Source organism: Canis lupus, chromosome 34, assembly GCF_011100685.1.
Source record: "Canis lupus familiaris isolate Mischka breed German Shepherd chromosome 34, alternate assembly UU_Cfam_GSD_1.0, whole genome shotgun sequence".
Taxonomy (NCBI): domain Eukaryota; kingdom Metazoa; phylum Chordata; class Mammalia; order Carnivora; family Canidae; genus Canis; species Canis lupus.
Window position 1 is genome coordinate 29,586,382 of NC_049255.1, and position 23,543 is coordinate 29,609,924.

The 23,543-nt window shown below is 32.3% G+C and overlaps 1 long non-coding RNA gene across 12 annotated transcripts in view; it reads right to left on the minus strand.

Annotated features, from left to right (window-relative positions):
• The window catches only part of LOC119867452, a 74,797-nt gene extending 52,134 nt beyond the window's left edge, over positions 1-22,663 (minus strand). For 6 of the 12 annotated variants that reach the window (XR_005383569.1, XR_005383575.1, XR_005383572.1 and 3 more), the window contains exons 1-3: positions 8,340-8,414; positions 4,748-4,903; positions 158-222 (exon numbers count right to left, since the gene is read on the minus strand). This is a non-coding gene — a long non-coding RNA (uncharacterized LOC119867452). Of the gene's footprint in view, positions 1-157; positions 223-4,747; positions 4,908-8,227; positions 8,415-21,884; positions 21,939-22,565 lie in introns of those variants that run through there. The other 6 variants (XR_005383580.1, XR_005383576.1, XR_005383570.1 and 3 more) reach the window with 5 other exon arrangements.
• Positions 22,664-23,543: the final 880 nt, after the last annotated feature.

Below are 23,543 nucleotides of genomic sequence, written 5' to 3' on the forward strand. Positions count from 1 at the left end.
AAGTGAAAAGAAAATTTAGAGATTCTCAAAGTTTGACTCCAGGAGTGTCTAAACTAGCATGGTCTGATCATGCTATGTGCTATGTATTAAAATGACTTTAAACCCGTATTAACCATAATAAGTCAGACAAAATACCTTTTGAAGAGCTTTATCATACCTGAATTTTCAGTGCTGATAACCATCATGTGAGTAAGGCATTGTTTCGTGTCTTTGGTGGTCAAACTGTAAACCAGAGAATTTAAAGAATTTCTCAGAGTCATACATTAAGAATGGCCCCTGAGTTTTCAATACAAAATTATTGGTTACATCCACTTTTTTAAATTATAGAATTGTCTCTTTTCTATTCTTTTATGCAAGTTTATACATCATCTGTTCATTCAGTTTTAGAATTTGGAGATGTAAAATGAGATATAAACTTCAACATTTAAAATAATTGATTTTAATTTTCTATTTTAATTTTCTTCCTTATAGAGATCTAATTCACAAGCCATAAAATTCATCATTTCAAGGTACAAAATGTAGTTGTTTTCAGTGTATTCACAGAATTGTACAACCAACCCCACAAAATAATTTCATAATATTTTCATCATCCAAAACAAAACAAAGCCAGTAGACATTAGCAGCCACTCTTTATTTCCTCCACCTACAATCTATGAAAGCCACTAATTTTCTTTCTTTCTCCCTACATTGGCCTATTCTTGACATTTCATATAAATGAAATCATGAATATGTGGCCTTTTGTGTTTGGCTTCTTTCACAGTTCTTTCAAATCTTCATCTATGTTGTAACATGTAGTGGTACTCCATTGCTTTGTATGGTTGAATCATGTTGTAGTATATACAGGGCTGTGTGTTTTTTTTTTTTTTAATTTTTATTTATTTATTCATGAGAGACCCAGGGAGAGAGAGAGAGAAGCGGAGGCATAGGCGGAGGGTGAAGCAGGCTCCAGGCAGGGAGCCCGATATGGGATTCGATCCTGGGTCTCCGGGATCAGGCCCTAGACTGAAAGCAGGCGCTAAACCGCTGAGCCATCCAGGCTGCCCCCATTTTAATTCCTAACCAGAAATGTATGAGTGTTCCAATTTCTCCTTATTGTCACTAACACTTGAAATTGCCTTTTTCTAAATCCATGCCAAAGAATAAGAAGTGGTATATCGTTGTGGTTTTGATGTGCATTTCCCTAATGAGTAACGGTATTGAATATATTTTCATGTGCTTATTGGCTATATGTCTATCTTTTTTGGAAAAATATGTATTAATAATACATAATTTTAAGATATTTTAACCATAAGATAATTTAACCATCCATTAATTGTGTTATTTAGATTTTCATTGTTGAGTTGTAATAGTTCTTTTCTCCCAGTTTGTGGATAGTCTTTTCACTTTCTTGATCATCTCTGTTGAGGCACAGTAGTTTTTAATTTTGATTGAGTCCAATTTGTTTACTTTATTGTTACTTGTTTTCAGTTTTCTATCTTATGGTTATAACTTTGATTTAGACCTTTGACTTTTTCCACATGAAATCCTCTTATGCCTCTTAAACTCTCCTGTAATTACATTTATATTTTTTGTTAAAGGTAACCTATTATGAGGCAACATTTCAAACATAATAAATTGAGCAAAATGCAAATTATCTTCTACAACCACAAGTTATTATTCATTATTACATCTATAGTTTGATAATTGGCATGTACCACTTCATTAGTATGCATATATGTGTAGGTACTACATATCAATTTTTCAAATATATTTTTCAATATATATATTTCTATTTTAAAATACATTTTATACTTGTTAGGTCAAAAATGTCTTTTTTTGCTACAAGTTTTATTCAAGATCATGCCAATTTTTACTGTGTTTTCTTATTAGACTATAGCTACCTGAAAAATATATAAAATATGACTATATATGATCAATATGCCTAATATATATACTATTTGAGAGATCTAATTGCCTTTTTATTTTCTTGTTGATTGTATTCCCTATATTTTCAAGATTATCACTAATTTGCTCAGATCAAAATCTTTGAAGTCATCTTCAATACTTTCTTTTTTTAATATCACACATGGAATCCATCAACCAATCCTGTTAATTCCATTTTCAAAATGTGTTCAGAGTCCATCCATTTCTGACATAGATCACCTCCACATCTATTAATTTCTCTCCAGCCTCAATTATTGTAAAAGCTTTCTGAATGCTCTTGCTGCCATTTATCTGCTATTTATGCTCACAGTCTATTCATGATACAATATTCAGAGTGTTCCTTTGAAAAGTAGACAGGATTTGTCACTGATTGGATCAAATTCCACTTTTGGACTTCTGTCTTTTTTTCAGAATGCTACTGAAAGGTTTTCTGTCGATCTAAGTGATTTACATTAGCTGGGCTCCGCCACTTCTCTTACCTCTTCTCCTTCCCTTTGTCCATTTCCCACTCTCTCTGGCTCCACTTGCCTCATTTTTTTCCTGTTTTTCTTCTTCATTTTGCCTTCTTGAAGTCCTCATTGTTATTTACTAAAATATGGAAGCTAAATTGTGTGTCTTTTGCCGCCTTGAACCTGCATTCTCAGGCTTTCACTTATGCATTTAAATAAAAATGCATTTATTAAAACAAATTTTGGTTTTTACACGTTAGGGAATGCCACCAAGAATATCATTAATCAAACACCAGCATTGCAACTGTTAAGTTAAAGTTTATGTAAAAATCGTTAATTTTGAAACATGGCAAGAGTCAAATTGTGATCTATTTATTGGAAAATTAAATGGTTTACTGCCTCTATTTTATTCAGAAACAGTATTTTTTTTATTACTTCTGTAATCACCTTTAAAAAAAGTGTTATATGTCTCTAAAAGTACACTTTCATAATAACTTGATTTTCATGATGTTGCAAAATAAATTCATCATTCAATTGATGAAACAATCAGGATTGAAAACTTTGTTGAGAGATTTCAGCTGGCAGCATGGGATGCCACTGTGTAGCTCTATAGCTTTATGCAGGCCATTTATATTTTGAGGCTAGCTTTCCTCATATATAACAAAAATAACAATATCTACTTCCAGTGCTACTGAGCTAGTTCAACTAGGTGATGTATCTAAAATCTCTACCACAGAGTATAGCACTTTATAGACAATCAATAAATGACAATTTCCCCCTTTTCTCCTTTTCACAAATCTCCAAGTGTCATGTTAATTGCATTAATGTTGCTTTCGTGCCTCTAAATTAAAATATTATATTTTTTACAAGACTATTTTCTTATCAATGATATATTTTCTAAGTATCATTATAATATCATGCTTTTCATAATGACTAGAAAACTTTTTTTTTAATATTTATGGGAGCAGATTTAATTATCTTTTGGTCTAAATAGGAAATGGAGGAAAACAATAGTCTCTTTGCTTGTAGAAACATGACACAATCTTATGAAGGTTGATTGAAGCATTTGGTTTAAGAAAATTACTTTCCCACATTAAGAAAGGTGTTTATATAACAACTTGACTATTAAGTATCAAGCATGGCAATTTCATCACTCCACCAGCTGTTCACATTTAATATTTGCATAATAGAATGAATAGTTTCTATAGTTATTGGTCTAGATTTTCATCTCTATTCCATGTGGACATATTTTTATCAAAATAATCACTTGTTTCATGAGCTTTCTGTTGGGTCTAATTTACTTTTCTTTTGTAGTTATATGGTTATGAGGACATAAACTTTTTCATACAAGGTAAGTCTTTTGGGTATTATAAAAGCAGGTCGAGTTTCATTCTATTGATATACAGAGTGAAGACTATTTGATTCAAAATTTAATAAATATTCAGCATAGTACAAAACAGCTTGTGCTTGATGGTTTGTAGAAAATGTTTATATTTCTCATAGCATGTTGGACATGCTATCTCCTTTGAAATGTTGAAACACCAGTCAAATACTTGTTCCCTCTGAAGTATTATTCATCATTCATATTCTTATGTATTTAATTTTGACATACATTTGTAAATTGTAATGAGAAACAATATATTTTTATATTGACTCCTCTGTGTGACCTAGTTAAAATAAGTTCTTAATATGTGTGTGTACATACATACATATATACATACATATATCCTCAAACATACATGAATTTTACATGTCCTTTGTATAACCATTTGAGCTACAAAAGAAGAGGGATTGAAAAGAATATTTTTATCTCCCGTTGTGTGGCATACTAGATGCTCAGAACATACCTGCCAATTGAAATTTAAATGCAGCATGGATTTAAAAAAAATTTAAATCAGGGCAGCCCGGGTGGCTCAGTGGTTTAGCGCTGCCTTCAGCCTAGGGCCTGATCCTGGAGACCTGAGATCGAGTTCCATGTCAGGCTCCCTGCATGGAGCCTGCTTCTCCCTCTGCCTGTGTCTGTGCCTCTGTGTGTGTGTGTGTGTCTCTCATGAATAAATAAATAAAGTCTTAAAATATTTTAAATCATCTATACACTCAGAAAATAAGAGCCCAAATGAGATGAAAGTGAAAGGCTTGAGAATTGGTGAAATGTAAATGCCTGTTCCACCCTGACAACATTAATGAATCTTAAGTATATTGAAGAAATGGATTTATAGGTGACATATAATAAAAAGTCTGGTATCTAGCCCATGTGAGAGGGCTAATAGGACACCCCAGAAACTCCGCAGAAACTCCAAAAACGCAAAAACTCCAAAAATGATATACCTTAATTTTATAGGTGAAAAGAAGGCGTCAGCAAGAAACTTGCTTACCTTGACCTTAATATTGGCTTGAGGGAGATGATTCTCCACTTAGAATCCATGATCATAAACTGGCCCTCACACAAGTTTCACCACAGAGGTGATGAGATAGGAAATCCAAGCAGATAACTTTAATATACCATGGTCTATAGTAGTTTCTGTTTCCATCTGTCTGGCAGAGGCAAAGGCAAACGTTTTGGAGTGATAAAATTTAACTCAGCTGTAAACATTTCCATGAATTAATAATTCAATGAAAAGTCACAACACCGTAAAGAAAGAAGCATCATGAGACTGAGCCAAAAGAAACAATTGTGACCAGAATAAGAGCTAAAAATACTCCCAGTAGTGGTACTCTCATACCCAAAAGTGTTATATCATTTGTTACAGGAAATAAGTAACAAAATTGAATATATGCGAAAGGAATAGAGGTCAATAAAAATAATTAAGAATTTTTTAAAGGTTAGAAATTTTAGAACATAGAAATTACTGAAATTAAAATTTAAATGAATGAATTAAACTACACATTAGACCAAAATGAAGAGGTCTAGTATATAGAGGTTATATATCAGATATGAATCAATTACCCGGAATTTAATTCAGATAAACAAAGACATAGGAAATACAAAACGTTAAGACATATAGCAATTAGAATAAAAATATATAACTTTCATTTTTTTAGTCTTCAGATGGGCTGTCATGTTAAATTACGAAAGTTAAAATAGTCAAAGCCATAATAATTGAGATTTTTTCCCCAGAATTGCTGGAGAAAACTCAATTCTGAAAAGCCCATCTGAAAAAAAAAAAAAGTCAGTTATATAATAGTGAAAATGAATAACACAAAAGCCAAAGAAAACCTCTTAAAAAGGAAGACAAAAGGAAAAACAGACTACTTACAAATAATTCCAATAGATTCACAACTAATTTCTCAATAACAACAAAGGGGGTATGGAAGAGCCTGGCATGTTTTCAATAGTCTGGCCTCCTAATTTTGATAGTTTGTGAAATTGTCTTTTAAGAATATTGATAAAATAGTTCCGGTAAAGACAGATTAACCTATTTCCATACTAATCCATCTGTTCATGACAATTATATAGTCTGGACAAAATACACAAGGCAGTTATTTGAAAACAACAAAACATATGTTTGGCTTTCATTTAATTCTATCAAAACACTTACAGACCTTTATAACACCACATAGATATAGCATAGATATTAATGTCTGACACACTATACATCAATTAAAAGTTGTAGTATTATTTTCTGTTTTATAACAACAGAAATTATTTTTCTGTGTATCATATGTTCTCAATAAACAGGGTGGTGAATAGAAGCCATTCTTTAGTAAATTTCAGATTCTCATCCTCTTTTCGTAAATACTGATTCAGATATCACAGTAGAGGATTTTGTAGGTAAGAGTTTCCAGATGTGGTTATGTAAATTTGCCCATCTTTCTCAAAGGGATTGCAGAGTGCTGTTCCTTTATCAGTCCAATAACAGCCGTTTCACCACAAATGCTATTAGGTAACACTCACTAGGAAGATGTTAGAGAACAATAGACATCACACCGTGATGTCCTGTCATAGCTATATTGACCAAAATCTTTCTATAAATTCACTACCATAGCAGGCCCTCCTAAATTCCCACTAACTGTCCTAATTGCTTTCCAGAAGCAAAAGTAAATTTTCCTTTCAGAATCCTCAAATTATCTCTATAATTTTTCAGGTTCTATGCCTAACATTTAACCAAAAATAACTTAAAAAATAGAAAACAGGACCAAATTACCAAAATTGAGAGATGGGGAAAAAAGACAATAATCTCATAAGCAATCCAAATGTTGGTGTTATTCAGGAATAATTGAAAACAATCTAGAGAATTTTAAGAGAAGAATGTAGTATTTTTAAAAAATCAAATAGAAATGGTAAAACTGAAAAATAAAATTACTAAAATTAAGAATTCAAAATATGGTTTTAACAACAGGTTAGACATGGTAGAGAAGAGGATTAGTAAAGTAACAGTAAATCATTAGAATATATTAAATAGAAACAGAGAGGGAGAGAAAGTGGGGGAAAGCAGCAGATTATATATAGGATGTTTTATACAATGAAATATTACTCAGCTATAAAACATCTCACATAATTTCACTGAAGATCCAAAAGGAAGGAAGATAGAAAAATATACAAAAGCAATACATGAAATGATAATGGATAACAGTTTTCCAAGTCAATTAAAACATTAAGTCACAGAGCTAAGAAACAAAATTCAGGCAGGATAAATACAAAGAAAACAACATCTTGGAGATAACCAGAGAACTACCAAGAGAGCAAAGAATTAAGACAAATGCAGGAAGTAGAGAAGAAAAATCAGATACCTGGTGAGAATATAATTCAAATTGAAGGCATAATAAAGACATTTCAGGACAAAAAAAAATCTGAGAAAATAGCAAAAATATATGTTAAAAACAGAAATGATGAAATCAAGGAAAGGACAATAAAGAGAATGAAGAAAATCAATTCTGGTTCTTTGAAAACATTAATACTTTTAATAAAGACCTAGCAGAACTGATTTAGAAAAAAAAGAGAGAGAGAGAGAAAATAGAGAATATCCACACTGTCAATATTATTATTGTTTTTTCAAAGGACATCATTTACAGTTCCTAATAAGAATAAACAGAGTTATAAGAGGATGTTTTGAACAAATTTGTTGCCAATTCATTTGAAAAATTAGAGGAAATAAGTTCCCAGATAAATTCCTATTGTATAAATAGTTTGAAAAAATTTAACATTTATTTATAATACAAACTCTACATTGAAGATCAGCAAATTCTTTCTTTTTTTAAAGTTTTTTAAAAATTATTTATTCATGTGAGAGAGAGAGAGAGAGAGAGAGAGAGAGAGAGAAGCAGAGACACAGGCAGAGGGAGAAGCAGGCTCCATGCAGGAAGCCTGATGCGGGACTGGATCCTGGGACTCCAGGATCACGCCCTGGGCCAAAGGCAGGTGCTGAACCTCTGAGCTACCCAGGGATCCCCAGCAAATTCTTTCTTGAGGGACAAAATATAAATATTTTTGTTTTGTAGGCCACATAGTCTCAGTCACAACTACTCAATACTGAGATTGTAGAATAAAGTAGCTCAGAAAACATACAAATAGTCACTGTTATATTCAGTACAAATTTATTTATGAAAACAGGCCATAGTTTACTGACCCTGCTCTAAGTAATTATTAATTATAGGGAATTATGTTAATCAGATAAATGATACCTATTAAAAACTTAGAGCAAACATCAGATTCAATCATGAATTATTGAAAGCTTTCCTCCTTGAGATAATAAAACAGAAAAGCAGGCTCGTTTTTACCTCTTCTATATAACTTATACAAGAGCCTTACACATGTGCTATCTAATTACAGTAGCCACTAGACACATACAGTGATATCCACCTAAATTAATTTAAAACAGAGTAAATATAAAGAATAAAATTGCTGCCCTTATTACCAGTTAAAGCTAAGTTGGAGGATGTTACTTAGTGCAAGAGCCAAATTGTCTAACAGAATTCTAGATTTAGACAGATATACCCAGCCCAGCTCATACAGAGTTGAATCAGAACCTTTGCACACTTTACAACACAGAGAAGATTAAGAAGAAAACTTGTTCTTTGTAGGCAGGTGTGTCCTTAAGAAGCACAGAACTGAACTAGGTACATTCATTATTACATCATTCTTACAAAGGAGAGAATTCATTATATCTCTATCTTAGTCAGTTTTGGCTGCTGTAACAAAATACCACAGACTGGGTGGCTTATATAAATGGAAATTTTTCCTCACCATTCTAGAGGATTGATGTCTGAGGTCAGGATGCTAGCACAACCAGGTTCTTCTAGTGAAGGCCCTCTTCTGTATTGCAGATGGTCAACTTTTTGCTGTGCCCTCACATGGTGGAAAGGACTAGGACTCTAGCCTCTTTTTAAGGGCACTAATCCCATTTATGAGAGCTGCATCATAATGACCTAATCAATCACCTCCAAAGGTCCCCTAATATCTATAAAGCCACAGGAATCAAAACATTGTGGAATTGTCAAAAGAATAGAGGGAAATATCAATGAAACAGAATAGAGACCAGAAATAAACCTACATAAATATAGTCCATGATCTTTGGACAAAGGAGCAAAGGAACAGAGGTATTCTTTTCAATAAATTTTGCTAGAACAAAACATGCATGCAAAAGAGCAAATCAAGACACAGCTTTACACCGTTTATAACAATTCTCTCCAAATGGCTCATAAACCTGAATAAAAAGCACAAAACTATAAAACTCCTAGAAGACAACACAGAATAAAATCTAGATGTCCTTGGGCATGGTGGTGCCTTTTTAGAGGCAATACCAAAGGCATGATCTGTGAAATAAAGAATTGATAAACTGGACTTCATTAAAATTAAAATGTAGGGATGCCTGGGTGGCTCAGCTGTTGAGTGTCAGCTCAGGGTGTAATCCCACATTCCTAGGATCAAGTCCCGCATCAGGCTTCTTGCAAGGAGCCTGCTTCTCCCTCTATCTCTGTCTCTGCCTCTCTGTGTGCTTCTCATGAACAAACAATTAAGTCTTTAAAAAATAATAAAATAAATAAAAATTAAATTAAAAACTTCTGCTCGGAAAAGACTGTGTCAAGACACAAGCCACAGATTGGGAAAAATATTTGCAAAACATGTTATTGGATAAAGAACTGTTATCCAAAATATGCAAAAACTATTAAAAATCAATGATGAGAAAATAACTATATTTAAAAATGGATAAGAAACCTGTGCAACTCATCTATTAGAATATATAGGTGACAAATAAACATGTGAAAAGATCTTCATTATATATGTATTAGGAATTTGCAAATTAAAAGAATGAGCACAGAACAATCATCAAAAATATTTTTTTAAAAAGCATTTTAATGAAAGAAATTTCACTCTTTTTTCCTCTGTGGGTTAAATGGTTCTGTTAACATTTATTTGTGGCATTTCTGTGCATAGATAAATATTTATAGAATTGCTATATATATGTAAAACCATGGACATGAAATTCACATATTTTAATATTTCCATTTACTCAATAACTAGAGAAAAACTAAGAAAAAATGATGTATAGACTGACATGGTTTATTAAAGAAATTATCATGGGTGTTATGCTATGTGTTGGCAAATTGAACTCCAATAAAAAAAGACAAAAAAAAATTATCCTCCATTTAGGTATGTTGCGTGTATAATTCCAATAAATTATATTTTTTTCAAAGAAAATTATTATCTATTTACATAGGTGGTGATAGTAAATATTCTAGTTTCATATTTATGCAAAAGAAAAACAATTACTCTTGGTTTCTTAGCCCAAGAACACTTAAATAAACCTGAAATGATGTACCAGTTCATCATGCTTGTGCATTTACCATTATCTTCTTGGGAAAACTAAGCCTCCTGCAAAAGACAGTTTGACTGTAAGGTAGTTGTGTTTTTTTTTTTTTTTTTTTGGTAGTTGTGTTTTTTAACTCCTGTTGCTATTAAAACTTTTCCTTCTATGCTATGTTGCCCGAGGGGAACAATTAACTATTGAAAGAAGCATGTGGTCTTCATTAGGTAAGGCACTCAATTTGGTTTGTTATATCCCAAGCATCTAGCACAACATAAGACATGTAGATGTTCAATAGTCATAGCTTTCTTGTCAGATAATAAGTTGCAATTAATGACGTATACTCTTTTCTATTGAACTTTTTTTTGGTGTGTTATAAATCTAGTTTTTAAAAAACAAATCTTTAAAAAAAAATAAAAAATAAAAAAAAAATAAATAAAAAACAAATCTTAATACTTCTAAAAAATCATTACTCTGTGGAAAAAGTGTGGCTTTAGAAATGTCAGACACAGGTTCTGATTCTATGTTTACCATGTATTCGTTGTGATACCTTGGGTAAGTTCATAACTACATTAGAATTTTGTAAAAATAACTTCAAATAATAACTATTAATTTCCCATTGCTGTTCTCACCAATTACCATAAATTTAGTGGATAAAGCCACAGACTTATTGTATTACAGGTCCGGAGGTCAGAAGTCAAACAAAGTGTTGGCAGAGTTTCTTCTAGAAATGCTACAGGAGAATACATTTAAGCTTCTAGAAACCACTTGCATTCCTTGCCGTATGGCCTCTTCCTCCAGAAGAGCAACTTGAAATCTCCTTCTGCTCTTGTCATCACATCTCTTTGCCTGACCCTCACTCACTGGCCCTTCTCATAAATAACCTTGTGATTACATTTGTAACATCTGGGTAATCTCCCTGTCACAAGAACCTTAACTTAATTACATCTGCAAAATCCTTTTTGCCATGTAAACTAATATAATCAACAGTTTTCCAGGATTAGAATGGTAAGGTGGGTGCATTGTTCAGCCTGCTACAATAACACTTACCCCAAAAGGTTTTTAAGAGGATTAAAGGATTTTGACTGCATGAATGTTTGGTATAATGGATTGGCCTTGTGTGATGCATTTTGTATACATCTATATCTGTCTATCTATCTATCATCTATCTATCTATCTATCTATCTATCTATCTATCTATCTACCTATCTACCTTCCTATCTCTGTATCTTTTATATCTGTTTATTAAAGTTACCCATAACCAGAAAATTAAGTAAAACTTTGATATTTTAATGTGTTGTACTATAGTTTTATAGGGCTCATTTATGAGTCTATGGTTAAACATATGAATGCAATATTAATTTATGGAAAACCTTTGGAAGTTGACTTTTGGAAGGTTAAAAGTTTTAATGTTAACATTTTAAAATAAAGCAATAAAATGCTGAAATAGGCTTGGGGGCCTAATAGGAAAATTTATTGAAATCACTGGAGTGTAATATCTTTGCAGAGTATCTAATTTTATACAGTAATGGAGTGTGCCCAAGTGCTACACCTCAGTCTATTTGGCCAAAAGTTGTAGTCTTAATCATATGAATGTTAAGCTTTACACCTTTACAAAAGACTAAAATAACTAAATATTGCATTTTCTTCACAATGACAATGTTCACATTTCTCATTTTTTATAGTAAAACAACTCCATAATCTATACTTCTTAAATGTGTATACTTTGGTTGATTTTGTTCAGTGAGTTATATACATAACTTTATTTTCCATGACATAAGCTCCTATTAATCTCCACAGACTTTTTAACAAGTCACAATATTATGTCTAGAAAAGCGGTGGAACAAATTATAATTTATTGAATATTTAAAACATATGTTTGGCAGTATGAGATCTTCTGAAAATGTTGTATTAAAGTTACCATGGAGGAAATCACTGTGTCACACTTGAAAACAAGGATGCAATGCCTATTTTCCTTATAAATATACTTCCTCCTCATATACATGCCATAAAATCTAAATTCACAGAATATATTTATGAGATTTATTTTATATTTTAGTTTGCTGCACTTTCTACAATCTATGAATTGAACTGTAAAACATCAATTGATTCCGTGGTGTGAGCCAAATCATAGCTAGTAGAGTATAGCAGTGGCGATAATTTAGGATGACAGAACCAAATGCTGAATACTCTCTCCCTCTCTCTCTCTCTCTCATACACACACACATACTTGGCATAATTTGGATAACTAGAAATAGAGATTGCACATTCAATAGGGATGTACCTTGTATATAGTACACAATATACAGATATTTTGTATTCAAATAGTGTACATTAGTAAACTGAGGTTTCTTTTCAATAGGTCTATGAATATAGATCACTACATATAGGTCACTACTGTTCACAGTAGAGACAGGAAATATTTAGAGTGATATAAATTGAAGAAGACAACTCAGTGCAAATTCATAAGAAATATTTGGAATGAAGATCATTACTATATTTTGCTACATGTAAACATATATGTGGCTTTTATTAATATGTGCTAAATACTATTATTATCATGAAATCCACACAATAATAGCTTTTTAGAAGAAAATAAATTCATATTCATTCCTATGCAGAAATTTTAGATCGTTATGTACAGTTTGTTAATGCTGTATTTTTCTTATTAAAGTTACCTACTTTAATGCTTATCTCTTCATGGTCATTAAATTACGAAGAAGAAAAACTATGGTAAAGATAAATATCCACTTGTAGTGAAGTGAAGAAGAAAGAAAGCCCTTTCATGGGGATGTCAGTAGACTAGTCACATTCTGAAATACGGTTTTAAAAATATTTCTTTTTCTTTCATTGTATTTTTTAAGGGCTATTACCTATGGTTTTGAGGAATAATATATGTTCTAACTGAGATTAGTTTATGATAAGCAGAAAATTATGTTTTATTTGTTCTCTAAACAGTAAATGTTAAGAGTATTAGTCAGAAATCTTTAATCTTTCTAAATGCCAAGTAACCCCCACATAATGCTCTTATTGAGATTCTAGATAAAATGTTTCAGAAAACTGAAAACACAGAGAATTAAAAATTAAAAGGTTATTTAAAATAAAAGTTTTGGTGTTAGACTGCACGAATTAAAACTCTGGCTGCATTAGTTGTGTAAACTTGGGAAATTAACTTACTCTTTTTGGTTATTTGTTCATTTATAAATGGATGTAATCATGCCATCATTGATAAAGGTATTGGTGAGAATTAAATGCTTGTTATAGTGTCTGGTAGATATTGCATATAAGTAATTATGTTAATAGAATGCAAATAGTATAATTATCATTATTACCACTTGCAAGATATTTCTTGTATTTTACATTTAACTCTTATTTCTTATACTTTAACCCTTATTTCCTCACATGTACATTCTATACACACTTTCTTTGTCTTGCTTTTATTTTTATTATCATTTAACCACTTTTTTGTAAGAAATGTGATTCTTGGGCAGCTCGGGTTGCTCTGGGGTTTAGTGCTGCCTTCAGCCCAGGGCCTCATCCTGGAGACCTGGGATCAAGTCCCACGTTGGGCTCCCTGCATGGAGCCTGCTTCTCCATCTGCCTTTGTCTCTGCCTCTCTTTCTCTCTGTGTCTCTCATGAATAAATAAATAAAATCTTTAAAAAAAAATGTGATTCTTACCTAAATACTCAAATTTATCCTTATCCTGCTCAAAGTAATGTGCTTTGGGTCTGTTTTCAAATTATATATATATATATATTTTACTCCTGCAAATCTTATCTAACCATAATATAATATGTATATGTGGTTAGTTAAACTTGATGGCTGGTTAGGGAAAAAATAAAGAGAGATTTTTCTCTCCCAATTATGAATTCTAAGCATTTAATTTGTAAACTGGTGAACTGTCCTATTTACAAAGCAAAACAAAAAAACCTGAAAGCCTTCATATGTAAACTAAGATAAAGGACGCATGCTAGAAATTTTGTGTTAAATGACTAAGCATTTCTTAGATCCTGGAAAATCCAGAAGCCTTTCAGTAGCAAGAATTTTATTTTGAGAAATTTCATCACCATGAAGCTCGTCTACCTAACTAGTCTGATAACGCATAAATGTTTTTATTACTGTCCTACAGCTCAAAATTGATCATTATTCCTGAATTATATGTGGAACTACAATTTCCACATTTGTATATGGAAATCTATCAATAAAAAAAATCTTTTCCTTGAAAAAAAGAAGTTATTCATCAACTCAAATGATTTGTATATTTTCCAATAATATAGCTTTCCTATTGATAGTACATATAAACATTCCATTTTCACATTTACACAGAAGAAAAAAAACCTAAATCTTCTAATATTTCCTCCAAAATTGCAAAATAAGAAGAGGGAATAAAACTACTCAAAAATACACTATCTGCACAACCTGAAGATGAAGACTACCCAAACTCAAAGTAGCATAAATAACCAAAAAGAAAGCATTATATCCCAATGAACAATCTCTTGGACTCAACCCCGTAGCAAACTTGTGTGATAAGCAAAGTTAGTCTTACTAAAAATTTTATAGAAAAGAGTGGGGGGAATCTAGGGATGAGGGAGAGGTGCAGGCACCATTTTTCTTCATGGCCCATCAGTACTGACTGACTTCAGTGAGCAGCATAGTACCCACAGTGGAGGCCTACAACACCTATACGAAGCCTCCCAACCCCACACTCTATAGGTGTTTGTTTACTAGGGCAAGTATCCCTGAGAACCAAAGCAGTGGGCTCCTCCCCCAGAAAAATCAGCACAAAGCCCCCCCGCCCCCCGCCCCGCACACACACTATATCTACCAACCATCAAGTGCTGGAAAGCTTCAGCTCTGGAGGAAATAGGATCAGGCCTCTTTTTATTAGCAGACCAGAGCACACCCAGTTAAAACTTGCCATGTGCTGGACAAGGTCCAAATACTGCCCACTGCAGACAAGGAGAAATTCTGCAGAGGACTGACCTGAGGGAAAGGGCACCCAAAACAGAGCAGAGTGCACACAGCAAACACCAGAAACGCTTCCTGAAGCACCTGCCCTGGCCAGTACATGACTGCTTCTTAATAAAGCCATTATGCTCAGAAGCAGGAAACATAACAGGTTTTCATAGCAGTCAGGAGAAGACAGAGACTTAAACAAAATGCCAAATTGGAGGAATTCATCTCAAAAGAAAGAACAAGAAAAGGTCACAGCCAGGGCTCTATTTGAAACAGATACAAGTGATATGCCTGATCCAGAATTTAAAACAATAATCATAAGGATACTATCTGGGCTTGAGAAAAGCATGGAAGACACGAGAGAGTCCCTTACCATGGATATAAAGGACCTAAAAGCTAGAACATCCTTCTAAAGAATGAATGAGTTAACCAGGAAATGAAAGAAGAAAATAAAAAATAAGCAAACAAACATGGAAACAAATGAAAATGAAAACATGAGGATCCAAAACCTTTGGGATGCAGCAAATGCAGTCTAAGAGGGAAGTACGTAGCAATACAGGCTTTCCTCAAGCAGCAAGAAAAATGTCAAATACCCAACCTAAACTTAGACATAAAGGAACTAGAAAAAGAACAACAAATGAAGCCTAAAGCCAGCTGAAGAAGGGAAATAATTAGAGAAGAAATAAATGATAGAGAAATAAGCAAACGGGGCACCTGGGTGGCTCAGTGGTTGAGCATCTGCCTTTGGCTCAGGTCATGATCCCAGGCTCCTGGGATCAAGTCCCACATCAGGCTCCTCTCATGGAGCCTGCTTCTCCCTCTGCCTATGTCTCTGCCTCTCTTTCTGTGTCTCTCATGAAAAAAATAGATGGATCTTCAAAGAAACAAACAAACAAGCAAACGAAAAACAGAACAGATCAATGAAACTAGGAACTGGTTCTTTGAAAAAAACTTATAAAATTGATAAATCGCTAGCCAGACTTATCAAAAAGAGAAGAGAAAGGAACCAAATAAAGAAAAGCATGAATGAGAGAGGAGAGATATCACAACCAAGGTCGCAGAAATAGTTTCCTGGTAAACCAGAACACTGGTTTTCAATTTTAATAGCTTACTTCATCAGAGGAAATTTAGAAATATCTGGAGACATTTTTAGTTGTCACACACTGGATAAGTGCTTCTTATTGGTATCTATTGAGTAAAAGCCAGAGATGCTGACATATCCTACAGGGTATAAGGAAGTCCCCTACAACAAAGGAATTATAAAATGGCAATAGTCCTGCTGTTGAGAAACAGTGATTGAAGGAGAATGTTATGATTTGATGTCACAGTTATTTAAACTCATAGATTCTAGAGAATATCTATAGATATATAGATATATAGATATAGATATATAGATATATAATTATATAGATATATAGATATATATCTAGAGTATATATCTATATATACATACTATGATAAATAGATATATAGATATATATAGATATATATATCTAGAGAATATATCTATATCTATCTATATATACATACTATGTATATAGTTGGAAGATTAATACCATTTGATACTTGGTATTTGTGTAAAAAATGTAAAATGGAGAAAATTAGGGTCAAATAAAATCAAAGACAATGAAAAGTTTTAGGAAACAAAATGCTTCCCCTCACTACCAAAAAAAGAAGACCCAATAAGAATGTATACTTTACTAAACTGATTTTTAAGTTAATATTGAAAGAAATATTACAAATGACCACAAATCCTCAGAATGGACCAAAATTTGGGGAAAAAAGAAACTACACAAATTTCTTATAAAAAAGTCAGAATATGAAATCCACACACTTTATCTGATGAAAATTTTTTGCCAAAATCTATAATGAAACAGAAAAACTCCGTAAGATAACACTTTACACTGATTATTCTCAAGCCAGCATTTGTAGATATGAAAAACACACCCTTACAGGATTATTTTAAACTCAGAACAGAAATGATCAAAATACACACACAAGAAAAATGAAAACTTATTAATCTCAGACAATAATGAAAAAAGACAACTCAAATAGAAAATAATAAGGTGACTAAGGAGGAATTAAAATTTGATGAAGAATATAGGGTAAAAGTAAAAGAGAAAGAGAATAAAATGAGGTATTAATAAAAAATAATACAATAACAATAAAAAAGTTTTAAATATTTCTGAAAATTAGGTTGAAAAGGAAAAGAATAAAAGAGGAAGTAATATTTGCATAATTGATGTCCTAGGAAAGGTCAGGGAGGTTGGGCAAAAAATATCCATTAGAGAAAAACTAATGTCTGAAACTATAATCCAAACAAATTTTCAGAAATGAAAGACTTGAATCTTGATATCGAAAAAACTTAGGAGTCCCCTGGGAATATTATCCTAGAATAATCATCTATACTTTATAACCTAGAAAAAAAAAAGAAAATATTAGATTTTAGGATAAAGAAAAATAATTCTCAGGTCTCTAGGCAAAAATCAAATAACATACAAGAATAAAATAGAATGACAGTAAACATATAAGAATTGAGGAATTCTATACCTATAAGACTTTCTTGAGAAATCTACTGCAGGTTGCTCTTCTCCCAACCAAGACAGGACTGGAAAAGCTCTGACAAAAGAACTGTTGTGAGCACTTAATATTTGTATATTAGTATATCTCAGACTAAATAAAAGATGGTTATGAGGCTGTAAGACGAATGCAAACAAACAATTGTATATGATGTGACCAAATAATATAACTAAAAAACAAAGGTAATGAAGAGAAAAACAGGAAAGAAGAATAATTTTACTGGTTTTTATATAGGAAGAAGATGAGATTTAAAATGTGCCATTTAGGGAAGCCTTGGTGGCTCAGTTGGTTAAGTGACCAACTCTTTACCTTGGCTCAGGTCTTGATCTCAGGGTCCTGAGCTCAAGTCCTGCATTGGGCTTCATACTGGGCAAGGAGTCTACTAAAAAAAAAAAAAAAAAAAAAAAAAAAAAAAAAGGCACCATTTAAAAATGCCAAAATGATTAAAATCATAAGAGAGAACTTGGTGTCTTAAGGTAAAATTGCAAAGGTAACCACTGAAACAAAAATACAAATCTTTTAAAATCTCTTTAAAAAAGGAACAACTGGGTGGCTCAGTGGTTGAGTGTCTGCCTTTGGCTCAGGGTGTGATCCCAGGGTCCTGGGACCACGTCGTGCATCCCGCTTCCTGCAGGGAGCCTGTTTCTCCTTCTGCTTTTGTCCCTGCCTTCTCCGTGTGGCTCTCATAAATAAATAAATAAAATCTTTTAAAAAATCTTTAATAAAAGAGAATATAAGAAAAATCCAGTAAAGAAAGAAGTAAAGCACATATACTATATATTTTTTAAAGATTTTATTTATTTATTCAGAGAGAGAGAGAGGCAGAGACGCAGGCAGAGGGAGAAGCAGGCTCCATGCAGGGAGCCCAACATGGGACTCGATCCCGGGTCTCCAGGATCAGGCCCTGGGCTGAAGGCAGCACTAAACCACTGAGCCACCTGGGCTGCCCACATATACTATATTATATTTAATTATAAAATAATATGATGGAGTGGAGACCAAATTTATTAGTCATATCAATAAACATGCATTTCCATAAGTCACAACTAAAAAAAATTTTAAAGCAATTTTAATTGGGCTCATAAAGCAAAATGTAACTACTATATATATATATATATATATATATATATATATATATTCAAAAAGAATCAGAAATGCTAAAATTAAAGAGTGGCCAAAGGTATACATGAATTATGGAAACCAACAAAAGTAGGGCTACTGAACTTAATATTTAAAATAAAGTATAGGGACACCTGGGTGGCTCAGGTGGTTAAGTGTTGACTCTTGATTTCAGCTCAGGGTTGTGAAATTGAGCCTGGCATTGGGCTCCCCACTTAGTGTGGAGTCTGCTTGTCCTTCTCCTTCTGTGCCTCCCCCCACTGTACCCCTCTCTCTAAAATAAATACAATTTTTAAAAATAAATAAAATAAAATTCAATCAAAATGTATTAAATGTTAAAACAAAAGCACATTTTAATGCTTAAACTCATAATTCACAATGAAAATTTAATGTCCATCAATATTTATGGACAGAATTACCTAGAATTTAACTCTGTGAAGGAAAAACTACAAAAGATGCACTGTAACATATGAAAAATATACTAATACTAGGAAATATACTAAGAAAAATCCAGTGAATCGTAACAGCAAATATTAGCAAGGGTAAAAAAGACATAGATGTAATCAATAAAATAGATGTAGTAGCTGTATATCAACCTTAATTTCTGCTGTTTGAAAATATACTTCCTTATCAACAAAAAGAAGATATCCTTTATGGCAAACATTGCTGATGGCCTAGCCCTGTGGTGATCCTATGACTCAATATAGTCAGTAGGTTATAAGGCAATTTTGTATGGGATTTTTAAGATATCATTCTTATTGCTGTTGTAGAATTTTGTTCTTTTAATTTTTTGAAGGAAAAAGCCTAATAATTCTTTTTTTAAACATCTTACATTTTACTTTTTTGAAATGAACAACCTGAAGCTGCAGGAGCCTTTCATAGAAATAAATGGCACAGTTAAGAATCTTAGAGCAAAACAGTGATAGGAGGCTATAATATTTGCAACATTGAGAAGCTTCCCACCAGCTCTAGACCACCTTCCTGAAGAGTCTTTTTTGTTATGTGAGAAGAAAAAAGATCTCTCTTTGTTTAAATCCTTACAGTTGAATACACGTTATTCGTGCTAGAGTCAAACAAGTCAAACATAGTGTGAAATAATACAGTTTATAACCACAACTACCTTCTCTTTGTAGATGTTCAATTTTATATATATTTGTTTAGAAGATACAGTGACATTAATAAAACTAGAGGTTCTAAGAAACATCAGTTTCCTGTGAAATTTTTATATTAAACTCCCTTCAGTCACTACATGATTTCTTTTTTTTTTTTTTTTTTTTTTTTACTACATGATTTCTCATCAAGATGTCAGTGCTCGGTTTTGAAGTGTTCTGCTTCTGAAGACTGAAATTTCTCTTCTTCCCTGTTTTTCTCTTCATTACCTTTGTTTTTTAGTTACATTATTTTGTCATATCATATGCATTTGTGCATTAGCCTTTCACCCTCATAACCATCTTTTATTTGGTAAGGGTCTTAAAAAAGATGCCCTGTGCTTTTCTCCAGAGCTGCAAATTACTAAATGAGAATTTCAGTTCAAACAGTTGTTTCTTTTGGAAAATTTGGCTATCATTCAACTCTACTGAAAATTAGCATAAATATGGTAAGGGTTAACCCCTGTTTTTTATATGATTTAACTACTGTAAATAACTCTTTTACTTAATTCTTTGTAGAATATCCCCTGAAGTATTTATCCTATTCATTAAGAATACTTCATAGTTTAGCTGAGAGGTGAGGTAGTGAAAGAAAAGATAGTATTTTTCTTTTTATGCCTAAATATTATGTTGTGAAAATAAAGTTTAATTTCAATCTAGTTCTATATTCAAAATACATTCTAAGATCTATGTGAAATAATAACTCTGCTTAACATATGGGTTAAAATTATTGTTGTTTTTTTTTTTATATGAGACAGTGAAAATCTAAAATCCCTACTTGTTTTTATCCCTCACCATTCTTCCCTTATCTGGTTCATTTCCTTAATTAAACTCAAAACATAAGAATTAAGGAATATGCTTTATTGAAGACTATGGTTGGAGAGTAGTTTTAGGTACTAACAAATCTTAAATGTTTTCTCTGTGACCTCTTATCTACTTTATATAGTTCGTAAAATTAAAACAGAAATAAAAAGGGGAAGAAACAGATTGAAACAGAATTACAACAGTGGCAAGAGTCACAGCATATTTTAGCTAAAATGTATTATCCTTTCAGGGTTGAAATTGTGAGTGTAAAATGATAGCAAGATTGAAGAAAAATTTCAGCAGTTGCAAAGATACTAGGATTTAAGTAGACCTCAGCAATTTTGAAGAAAGAGAAATTGAGTTACACGTGGCATACATGGGAATACATTAGGCTTTGAGAAATGGAGATTACTTAGGCTTGTGAAGGAAAATTGAAAACTATAAAATCCATTGAGAATGTAACATTCTATTTGATGTGTAGAGAATGTTTAAGACTACCCTGAATATGTCTGGAGTTTGGTGAATAATACCTATCTCAGCATTTTAGTGCCCTGAAAAAAAAAAGGAGGAGAAGGAGGAAGAAGGAGAAGGAGAAGGGAACAGTGGAGAAGCACAGAAGCACAGATATGCCACTTGCCAATAAAATGAAATCAATCTCAATATCTCTTTTGATGAGAAGATTTTTATTTGTTTAATAACATCAGAAAAAAAGATGCCAAGAACTTTTTCTTTAAAATATATCTCCCCATTTCTCCTCTAAAGTATATGTGTAAGTTTATTTTCAGATATACTATTAGGTTTTGATGACATTTAAGATAATGAAAGTCAAAAAAAAAAAAGATAATGAAAGTCTGAATATATCAGCTGAGAATAGAGTCCTTTTCCCCAAGCATTCCTGCATTAATCCCTCACATATTTATTCAACCTCTACCCTATCTGTATGCATGGGACACATCTATGAGCAAAGTAAAGGACGATGCTTCCATCTCATATAATGAAAGAACAGGACAGACAGATGGCAAGAGGAGATAGATGGTAAAGAACAAATATTAAAAGTTAGCAAAGCATGTAGTATACATGAAGTTAATAAAATTTGGGGAAAAAAGTAGAGACGTTAGGCATGTTGTAAATATTTAATCCACGGGTAGCTCCACTTACTTTTATCTCAGAAATAGATACTTGGATTATAGAAGTTCTAATGATATCAATGCCATGACAACGGAACCTTCCTCCTCAAAACAAACACCTCTCAGAAAACACTAAGATAACAACTGAAATAAAATTGAGAGGACAGTGGTTTGCCCTGCTTGAGGAGAATGTTTAAGATGAAGTGGATATCCATTCTCCTGTCGATAATATGGTAACAAATCATTCTAAAGTGAATCTAGATCACAAGCACCAGACCAGAGATAACTATTTCAAATCTATTTCATAATAAGACAAAAATAGGCTAAAACATTCTGTCCGCAAATTGACTAAAAGAAAAAGGTGAGGGGGGTAGGGCTGTAGCGAGTGTTTCCTAAGAACACTAAGAAGGATCAGTAGACTATTGAAGCATCACACACATGCTTAATTTAAGAATCAAGATCACACTTTAAATGAATTATTCCTAGTGAACATTGCAAAGGAGATGTCTACCTATCACTACATTTATTAAAAAGGATAAAATAATGTTATGAGTATAAGCAGTTTACTGAGGTATGCTGTATCTGATAAGTAACTGACATTTCAAAAAGGAGACATGGCATCCAAAAGTTTTAAGTCAATGAGAGGATAAAGATCATCTTGAATCTGAAGAGGCCCACTTGGATTTTTCAAGAAAGTAATTTATAAACATACCTAAGCTCCTATGACATTTTCACCAATGAGAATGAACTGGTTTTGTAGGAGCTTGCAAAATTCTTCTCTAGCAAATGTTAGAAAATCAAGTAACTGTGAGTTTAAGCATAAAAGAAATAGAACTACTAATTGTATGATTTCATAAAATAGAAGAGGTAATCTGACTGGTTCTATCATTGCAGCAATAAATAGGCTTATCTTAAGTTATTAAAATTATTTCTTGGCTGTAAAGTTATGTTATTTTCACAAAGAAATAGAACATGTGGCTAGAAAGTTTTTATTAATAATACTACCTTCCAGATTAGAATTAATGAAATATATTTATTTACCAGATAAATTAAAACATAAAACCTCATTAGAGTTTATTTTAAAATATTTGAAAATAAGTGTCATTAATCTCTATTTTAAACTTATTTCAAAAAAAATAAAAAAATAAACTTATTTCAGACAGAAATTATTTTAAAGAAAAATAAAACATAAAATCTTTTATATTTTTTTTGAAGTTTTTTGTTTTGTTTTGTTTTTTGTTTTTTAAGTAAGCACTACTCCCAACATGGGGCTTGAACTTATGACCCTAAGATCAAGAGCCTTACGCATTACCAACTGAGCCAGCCTAGTGGCCCTCTTGAAATCTTTTAAAAATCAATTGATGAGAACAGATCAAACTGAATGTCAGTAAGATATTTTTAAATAAACATCATCTGGTGAATAATATATGTAGATTTTCTAGGAAGTAACACTTAATAGAAATTCCTAATGCAGGCAGTATGCTATAATGATACTTGCTACTGAAGAAGTACATTTAAAGGATGAAAAAATATCTGTGGTTCATTGAACTCGTGATAAAGAGGCCAAAGGTATTGTTTCAAAAGGCACACTGAATCTGAGATTACTGAATAGCAATAGTGAAGAAAGAGGATTTGGTGGTTTTAAAAACACATTTCATGAGGAGGAAAATAAATTAGAAGAATGAAATCC